The sequence below is a fragment of the Liolophura sinensis genome, chromosome 6, assembly GCF_032854445.1.
Source record: "Liolophura sinensis isolate JHLJ2023 chromosome 6, CUHK_Ljap_v2, whole genome shotgun sequence".
In the NCBI taxonomy this organism is placed as follows: Eukaryota; Metazoa; Mollusca; class Polyplacophora; order Chitonida; family Chitonidae; genus Liolophura; species Liolophura sinensis.
The window spans coordinates 43,517,877-43,528,408 of record NC_088300.1 but is presented as its reverse complement, the minus strand read 5'-3'; positions in this window follow the sequence as shown (position 1 = coordinate 43,528,408).

Here is a 10,532-nt window from a genome sequence, read left to right as displayed (position 1 = left end):
ACTGACCACTTAGTGTGCCGTGCTCAAGAATGAAAATTGTTAACTCCAATGGCCTTTTTGGTGTTCCATGTCCTATTAAATTTTCTCTGATCTTCGATAAGAATCATTACACAGTCCTGCGTCTCATGATGTCTCTGTAATCGTACGCGTCGCATTCATAGATTCTCCTGAAGCAGAAATAGCGTTAGAACCGAAAACTGTAGGCACTGCGTTGGCCTTCTAACCCCCTCGACCACGTAGACCTCGAACACCACCATCATGTCGAAGACACCAGACATGACACCCCACCAAGTCACATTATACTAACATCGAGCCAAGGCCCGTTTTCCTTGCTCTAACCCCAAAGTGCTGAACGACAAGCAAGTCTTTGGTGTGACCCGTGTTTCATCTCAGGCCTCCCGACTTCGAGTTTAGTGGAGTGTGAATACTTTGTGCAGCACTAGAGAGTTGAGTGTATTGGGTGCTGTGTCAGATTGTGAATATACTGCGCTCAGCACCGAAGTGTGAATATGCTCCTCGTAACACCGGGCGGTAAATACTGCATATGTGAATAGAATGTGAATATGCTGCCCCCAGTACTAGAATGTAAATATACCGTGCGCAGTACCGAAGTGTGAATATATTACTCGCAACACCTGGCTGTGAATGCTGCATTAGGGTATAGACATGCTGTGCGCGGCACCATCGAATGAATAAACTATTCTCGTATTCTGCATGTACGTTTTGAAACATAATCAGCTTTTCAACAATATATTGACACAAGTCATTTCTTTGTCATCGTGCTTCTATTCTGTATTTTTTTTTAGATTGTAAAAGTATTGTCTGCATGAGTCTCTTTGAATAATCTATGAAATATATCAGTTTTGCATACGAATGATCCAGGACAGAGATACCGTGAACTGGCAGTTGTCAAAACAAAATGCAGTGTGCTAAATAATGCTGCATTTTGAAGTATACTAAATAATACTGCATTTTGAAGTACGCTAAATAATCATATGTGGCTAAACTTGAGTGATAAAAGTATCTACTCACTTCTCACTTATACGATGACGATAATTTTATGAGTGGCAGAAACGGGTGTTCCCGCGTAAAACCACCGGCCTTGGGCAAGTTATACCAGAAGTCCATAACCTAGAAATATGCAACTTCCCCATAGCTAGTTTCCACGGCACATCACACATGTTACGTCATCCGTAGAAGTTCGAGCCACCTGGTGGGAAAATATGTCAACCTCTTGAATGAATCTTAATCATGGGAAATCCTACAAGAACTGGCCACAGGTTAAAACCGAAACTACTATTTCGCTAATCAGTGTTGCTGTGCAGTTGAAAACCTATTGACTACGTTTTTTTATATTTCCAAGCAGCTCTGAAACAGTTTCTATCAAAGACATTGTGTTCCTTTGACAAAACTTTGCGTTGTTGTAAATATTTTAAAGTTCAACACAACAGCGTTTGAAACATTTTTCCCACCATGCATCAGCCATTTCTCAAACGTTTGCTGTGTAATAGAGGGACAAAAATACATTCTGATTAATGTATTTCAAGATACTTTCAAATGTCACTTCCCGGACTAGTTGATAGTACTTAGTCGCAAGGTCTGGTGATCTATGTGTTTCCAGGCTATAGCTTGGTACATTTCTGCCCACGCCGGACTAATCAGTTGGACAACTCCGGTATAATGTTATATTGATGTGGCTTTAGGGACTTTAACCATTACTCATTCTATGTACTTAAATGTTTGGCAAATACTGTCGCTTTCTTGCTTCACGTAAATCTGTTACCAATCTCTAACAAGCGTGTTTTCTCCACATCAGCAGTAGCTCCGCCAAGACTCACGAGAAGTGCCGTGGGACAAGAACCTCATGAGTCGGTGTCATGCTCGAGTTAAGTTGTGGCATGCTGTTAGCAAAATTCGAAAATCTCTTTAGCAACTTGCTTCTGATAAGAATTACTTTATTCTTAAAAGTAATGTCAACTTATAGTCATATATCATAGAAATGGGATAAGCACATACATTAAAAAAATCTTAATGTATACAGATTTTTATATTTATTTGAAAGGTTGGTGTTTCACTTATACGCTGGTGGCTAGAATTATGGTAAAAGGAAACCAGGTAGAGCCCCAGGGGAAACCCACAACTATGTGCGGGTTGCAGACTCTAGACTCACTTAGAATGTGATAGGTGTATAAGAGTGATCAGAGTGCTGAGGGACAATATCTAGAAAAAAAATTTGTTTATTTTTTTGTTTGGATTTCTAACTAATCAGGGTTAGGCGTGTAGGGAATGGGGGGTGGGGGGCGTCTATAAACCGACAATGCACCGGTTCCATCGTGTTTCTCGTTTCTATAATATGGCGTGTCCCCTCGTAATAATTCCACATTAAAATTGATTCATAATGTTACCAAACTCGCCAGCAAGACAAAGCTGTGGCGGTTTAAACCCACTCCTTGTCCGAAATATCTAAGTCTGTCCCACCCTTTGTCCGAAATATCTCAGTATGTCCCCACCCCTTGTCCGAAATGTCTAAGTCTGTCGCCATCTTTTGTCCCAAATATCTAAATCTGTCTCCACCCCTTGTCCGAAATATCTACGATTCGTTGTTGTGTCTGATCTAGGCCTTCAGACACCCAGGGTGGCGATGTCCCACGGCCCTTGTATTGCATGCTCTAACAGATGAAAACAAAGTACGAGATTCATCTCTTGACCACACATCACATGTACATACATCATTTGTGACTCTCCGCAAACACCAAATGAGTTTGTTCCAAAACTATATGCACTTGGCTGATTTTTGTAGGATTCGTTCTCAGTTACTCAGTTAAGATAGCCATTTTTGTGTCTTGAAGCCTTGACGGGTATCCCCATATGCAGAAACTGAGCAACAGGCATGCGCATGTCAGGATGTTGAACATTTTGATGCGCCATATTCTTTTGCGAATTAGTGAAGACTGAAGACGATTCTTATTTGTGAGATAGCAATAAAACACAGCTAACATTTAACACGTGACAACGGGTTTGAACACTGGAGTGGGCATTGGAGTGAACACTATGTTTCGAGAGGGCTGGATACGTATTCTCTCGGAACGACATTCTCACCTGAGAGAACCCCCAATTTCTAGCCGTTAAGTCGTGGAAAATTCGTGCGTCTTCTGTCTGGTACCCGGCGTGTTATTTATTATTTATACTGCTTTTGCAGGTTTTCACACCGTGCTCATTGTTCTGCCACTCCTGTGAGGCTGAGCACAGTGAGGCAGCCAGACATTTTCCGCAGAACATATAAACCGCAAAACACCGCATGAAAACAGAACCGCTAAATGGCTGGGACCTCTTGCACAAAGCGATCGTAAGCTAAGTTTGACTGTAACTACCATGTTTTTAACATGTGTTGCCATAGAAGATACAATCAACTTAGCCAACGACGACTTGGTACAAGACAACTCTGACAATGAAACAAGAACAGTTTCTGATATTGTGGAGCTTAAAGGAGTTGCTCAATGTTCATGCCGACTACAAATATACACCAGTACACCGGTTTTACGCCGTACTCAAGAATATTTCAACGCGATATAGCTGCATGTGCGCTATTTGCAGATTGGTCTAATCCGCTATAGTACAATATATTTATTATACAGTTATAATACAAGACCTGTATAATGAGCGGTGTTAGTTTTAGTCAGGTGTCTCCGGGGTGAAGTGAATGGGACCTCATTCCTCTATACGGGTGTGAAGTGCGAGGCGACTTCTATTTTGCCTTTATTGATGGAATAATTTTATGTACACATTCTCAACGCCTTCTGATTTCACAACTAATTGGATCATGCTATTTTTTCACCAATTTTCCAAAAAATTGTAAAAACTTATTATCCAGGTGTGCCGTACAGTTTACTACTTGTACTGAAAAACCGAAAACTTTAAGGAAGGTTAGGTAATCATTTTTTAATTGAAGGATTCAGCTACAGGTACGTCAAATTTCAAAGCATTATGTTGAAATGTTCTTGAGAAGCCTTATGTGTTACACAAATGTTTTTACATAATTATGTAAAATTTTTAAATTGCAATGCTCCATGTAAACTAGTGTTGTATTTTGATAATAGTGAGCAAAACCTGATAGGATGTGTATTTACAATTCGAATTTGGCTTTCATCTTTAACCAGAGGAATGAAAAGAAAATGGAGAAATCAAAACGTGAAATAAAAGCATGGCCAGATCTGAGAGGAATCATTCTCATCACGCCGAAGGCTGTTTTAGGTTCTAACTCACCACGCCACACTGGCTAAGACTCTGCCAGTGTGGCGTTAAACCCTAATCCATTCATTCTGGAGTTCCCCGGGCTTTGCCCGGTTTCCTTCCACCCTAATGCTGGCCGCCGTCGTATAAGTGAAATATTCTTGAGTACGGCGTAAAACACCAATCAAATAAATAATAAATACATTCTGGAGTATACATCAAGGGATTATACGGCTAAGAACTTCTAACAAACGATTCCTCTGGGCTCTGCCTTGATTCCTCACATCATATTGCTGGGCGCCGTCGCATGAGTGAAATATTATTGAGTACGGCGTAAAACACCAATCAAAAAAGTCTAAAAAAGGAGAAAAGTTCACCGTAAAGTTTTCCTTTAGCCATCAATAGTATTAACTTATTATACTGTTTATTGTATATTATTTACTTTGTAATACTTCTGGCATTGGTAGAAAAAGAAAAACTCCTTTTCCCTTTTGCTGTCTTCTCTACAAATAAAGGGTCTAAGTCAAGCAGAACCATCTGGACAGCATGCAGACATGTTTAAATCCGACGAAGGTGGATATATTTTTTCACAACCTCTTCTCAATGTGTTATTCAAATCTAACATATCATCAACATACAACGTGGTTTTTAAGTACGGTTACTGTTCAATAAATTCTGCATAGTTACTATCCTATGCATATGAGAACAAGAGTAGGTCCACTTTGTACCCATCAGGATATCTGTGCGCGGTTGTGGTTTCTCCTTATATCACATTGATGTTACAGATTCAAGCAACTCATTAAACGACTAGACATTGCTCTGAGTCAGGTCGATACCATACCATGGAGCCACGCTTCAAGTGATTGAACGAGTATGCCCACATTTCCTGATTGAAGCCATGTGATATCCATTATGAGTGTCAGGTAACAAAGGATAGCTTTCAAGCTTAGGATATAATCTGATAGTGATATACTTACGTACATGTAATAACAAAGCATACGGTAGTAGGTAGGTGGTACAATCTATCTCAGTCGCCGGACTTTTTGAGGTACGGCATATAAAGCCATCAGGTATGACAGTATTCATTTTTCAATTTCCGGAAAAAACGAAATCCTTTTGTTTTTCACAGTACAATAGCTTCGCTGTTTCGCTACATTTATGCCACAGTAATATTTTCGCACTGTTTACACCAGGCCTTTGACAAATTCGAACCTTAGCAAAGTTAATCCGCAACTTAGATGAGAAGGTCAGCTCAGAAAACACGGAATCCTTCAAGTGAAACACTACTGGGTTAAATAGTTTTGAACAAAAGTAAATTTTTTTAGCATAATATTTCAGCCTTGTATATCGTGTGCTTTACACAAGTTAACACAAGTCAAGTTAGACGGCTGAATATGGAATGATTTCAGCCTGCTCTCCATCTGGTGTAAGTTTAGCCTCACTCACTTGGCATTTTACTATGATGTGATCAAATACAACAAACTCTTACAGGATATCCAATCTTGATGTTTATTATGATTTTTAAAACACACACTAATTTGCATAATATGACCTTTTGCTCATGTAATGTTTGCTGTAATGATCTCTATGGAACCTTGGCGCAAGGCATGTCATGTATAGTCAACAACATCTTCATTAATGAGTTTAACTCTCGCGCAATTAAATGGAAAGAAACAATAAAAATAAAGTAAACACCAGTAGCAAGACCGTTGAAACAGTAACTAAAATACTGTCAATCATTTTTATATTTTTCTTTTTTTGAATTAAATGCGATCTAATGTTTAGATTCTCCGTAAAGTTAACCGTAAATTTAACGTCAGGTTAGCTTTTTCTTTCACATGCATTCATTGCATCAGTAAAGATAACAAGAAGTTTATTCAGATCTGCATATAAAGGTGTGGAAAGAGTTGTGTGACGTCATTAGCGATGTAAATTTTCAATATTGCCCATAAAACATCTGACTATACAATAAGTAAACAAATCTGAAAAGCTATGTTAAATTAGTTTCTAAAACAATATTTAATGGTCTTTCTACAGATGATTATTTTTAACGTTTCTTTCCCTTGAATGCTACAAAATATGTTCAACTGAAGAAAGGACCGTCAGCCTAGATGAAGTTCTGGTACGTGCAGGTATAGTGCCAGTGAAGTCTTATCATGTGATTGAATCGTACGATACATGACGTATACTCTTTACTCATCAGCCATTACATCCCGGTCCAGGATAGTTAAACATTCTTCCGTATTTCTTCCACAAACATTTGAAGAAGAAAATAGCACTGATCACTCTACACGGGTCTACTCCCCTAAATGCTGCGCTATTTCCACTGGCGATCGGCCTTGACATGGCCTGGCTCCAGGTGTCTCTGCATTCACTCCGATTCCATAACAGCTGCGGCCAAGTCATGCAGTACTTTCATTTACTTTTCTTGAAGTAGTGCCAAAGCTCTGCTGTCTCGCACATCAGAAATAGTGTATCACCTAATAAAATACAATCCTGCACAACTATGAGCGCTACATTTTCGAAGGACCTACCTTTACTACATTGTAGCCTAAGAGTTCTAAGGGCATCCTCATCCTTTGATAGCTGTTTTACGCCGTACTCAAGAATATTCAATTACGCGACGGCGGCCAGCATTATGGTGGGAGGAAACCAGGCAATGCCCGGGGGGAACCCACGACCACCCGCAGGTTGCTGAAGACCTTCCCACGTACAGCCGGAGAGGACGCCAGCATCAGCTGGACTTGGAACTCACGTCGACTGCATTGGTGAGAGGCTCCTGGGTCATTACGCTGCGCCAACACGCTAACCAACAGAGCCACGGAGGCCCCGGAAGACCTTTGACGTCGACAAGTTATGGATTGAAGATGAGGTTGTTGAACCGTAGTGTGCACAATTATGTCCATTTGTCCATACAAACGTTAATATACCAACCATCAACTACCCAAGAAAAGTAGCAGGAAAGTTGTATGAGTTTACAGTAAGCCATTATGGAATGCAGGAGGAAAGGCAGAAAACATGAGTCTTTGGTTCGGTCGTGGGATTAAATCAAGAGATTTTTAGGAGGTACTGGAGGAAGTGGGGTGGTCTTCTCCGACCCTTACAATTTATTTACTTAGTATGAAATAAAATAAAATATAAAATAGTCTGAAAATGTACTTTGTTTACTGTGAAATTAGTCGTTCTTATCGGCTTCTCGAAAAGAAAATACAAAAGGAAAAAAAAAACAATCAAAAAAAACAAACCAAAACAAACTAAAATTATGTCAGTAATATAGTGGATGAAATGTATATTTCAATTTGTATGTGAAAAGATATGTCAAATATATTTAAGGGATTCACAGTAAAGAAAACTTTAATCAAGGTCAGCTGACCACTGAAAACTGTTTCTGAAAACAATGTTACCATCTCTTTAAAAATGTTCACTTGGTAAATTTGCGTTTTATATTTTTGATATCGCGTGTCACCAGACGCCTCAGACACCCCCTTCTTTACATTAGGTACAAACCTCCGAGCTGTTTGGTAGAATAATTGTGCTTTTAAGCTGTTCTAGCTCATGTAGTTCACCCTTCAATCACAATTAGATACGGACTATACACTTCAATGAAATAATTAAGATTTTTAACCCCTTTTCACGTACACTGTATTACAAGCCATCAATCACCATTTGCCTCGGCGTCGGTGTCAGCAAGTATGTCTAGCCCCTCTGCTGGCTTCTACTTGAGACAAAATTGATCTGGAAACCAATGTGACTTGTTTGAATCAGAGTCGTTCTGTTTATATTTATAATCTTATAATCAGTATCTTATATCGACATTTCCGCAGTGCTGTAATTTTCTCAAACGATAAGAATAACTGACACCGATGATTTTATGAAATAAAAGAAACATATGAAACATGGTAATATATGTGTCCATAATGTTCAATCCTCAGGTTTCAAATCCCTAAAGAGCTAGGTGCCTTGTGGCTTCCAAGGCCGTTCAGTGCAGGCACTGTGACGAGTGATGGGATCACTGTATGACTGACTGGGAGAACACCAGTGAATTTTTTTTATACAAAAGACCCTCAGTAGTCAAATACATAAGGTATACCAACATGATGAGTGTAGTGCCTTGGCTGTAGTGCGCCCCACGGCGGAAGTATTCAGTTAGTCTTGTAGCCATGGATATCACAGGATATTGTTCTCACGTCTTCACTTCAGACAAGGATACTCTTAATCCTTTTGAACAGTATAACTAGCGACATTTTGTCTATTCGCGTACTCAAAGTTTCAACGCATGTTAATACGTTCCCTCACTTTGAAACTTCAAAGACGAATGTTTGTAAATCTCTCAAACTTTGCTCTCTTCACAAAACAAATCTCTTTTCGCAGGTCCTTGGGAGTTTAAGGGAATTATCTCATCGTTCATCTGTTCTTCTTTGAGTGACTTGGAGGCTTCATGACAGTTTATGTCCCTTTCGATGAACTGTTTGATAAACGTCCTGTCGTATACTACGTAAATGATGACAACCGGGAGTCCACTACAGTAGTATAGCACGGTGACAAGGCCGTTCAGCCACAAGGGAATGACTGCTCCGTCCCCGTTTGCAATGTTAACAGCATAGTACGGACAGAGTAAAAAGAAACACACAACACTTCCGACGACGAGAGCTCTTAACGCTTTTCCGTGGTCTGTCGACTGAGAGTCGTCGATGTAATGGCCATCTATATGCTGCTGGAGATATATAGAGCCGTAACAATAGGTCATGATCCCCAGCGGCATGATAACGGCGCATGCGATGAGAAGACCTGCAAACATCCGGGTGTGAGGGTTTGTGTTTGTAAAGTCAACCATGCACACATGGAGGTCTGAAAACAGGAGAAAACTTTATCATTACTATCACATTACAGTTTTCGTAAGCCTGTATCGCGCCAGTGCCACAATTAAGGCCCAGTGTTTTATAACAGTAACCAAATGAGCTGATATTTTTCCACTCCCGCCACTCAAATATTTCATGATATTTCGAAATTCCCAGTTGCCTTCGTCAAAAGAAACCTGTCTGCTTCAGATTAAGTAATGCACTTTCAATAAGACGATATCAACTCATAAGTAAGAATAAGTCACAGCCACTCACAAAGCCTTGTAAATTAGATGGCGGCTTTACATTTTTACTCGGTAAATTTGTACATATATCAAAAAATTATACCATATGTCATTTATCTGACAAACTAAAGGACGCATCAAGGACAACTGGTGTGTATACCCCCGAAGGTTCGGCTGATGAATATCCTTGATTGTCAGAATTTGTTGACTTGTGCGCCATTTATGAGCAACACGATCGGGGTAGGCTTGTTAAAAGAGATATGATTTACCTTGGAATGGCTGATAAACATGGCTGTACAATGTGTACTCATCTTCAGGAATCCAGGTAGTTATGTGACAAACCAGACCAGGCCTGAATGCGGAACTAGCACCAATAATCGAACTCAGGTTTTGTGCTAAGGAACCATTAACGTAACTGCTCCAGAATTCCTCCAAAGAACGTTTTTGTGGTGCCTGTAAAGAAAACAGCACTGCCCCTCGGGCTCGCGACACTGACCGAACTATTAACCCCATGTGAGCCTCAATGTACTTCCAGGTCAGTAAATCCACGGATAGTGATTTGTTCAAACAAGGCACGTGATGAACTTGCGTGTCTTCAAACGGAAGTGGCGTCACCACCAACGTCTCATCTTCTGCATCTTTAGTGGTTATGTTTACTCGGAAATCAAACTTTCCTGGAAACAAAAAAAACAAAACAACAGAAAACAATCAATTAAAAGTAGAAGTAAGTTAATGAGAATTCTAACATACCTCCAAAAACTTCATCACTAAAGTCAATGGTGAGCGAAGTCTGCTGAAATTGTTATTTTATACGCAGTTGTCGTCCTCGTCATGGACACTGGGACGGTTCCATTTCACTAATGAAATAGTGAGACTGGGTTGTGCTCCTTCTTCAAAATTCGACAGCTCACGTTTTCCGAGGACGACGGCAAATTATGATTAAAAGTGAAATATTTACCATTAACTACATCATCTGCTTAATAGGCATCCCGTGTATGAGATATATAGACGTGCCATCAAACAACAAGTATCTAGGTGCTATATCTTTATCAGCGAAACATGGACACCCCCGATGCTTTTTTTCAACGCCCTTTTACTAGTAACTCCCTCCAAAAGCTGCGGATTGCTGATATTATAAGCAAGCGATGGAAGTGAACAGCTTGTGCTCTATGATGGCAGACATCTCCCGTGATGCAGCACTCAGTACACAAACCACTTT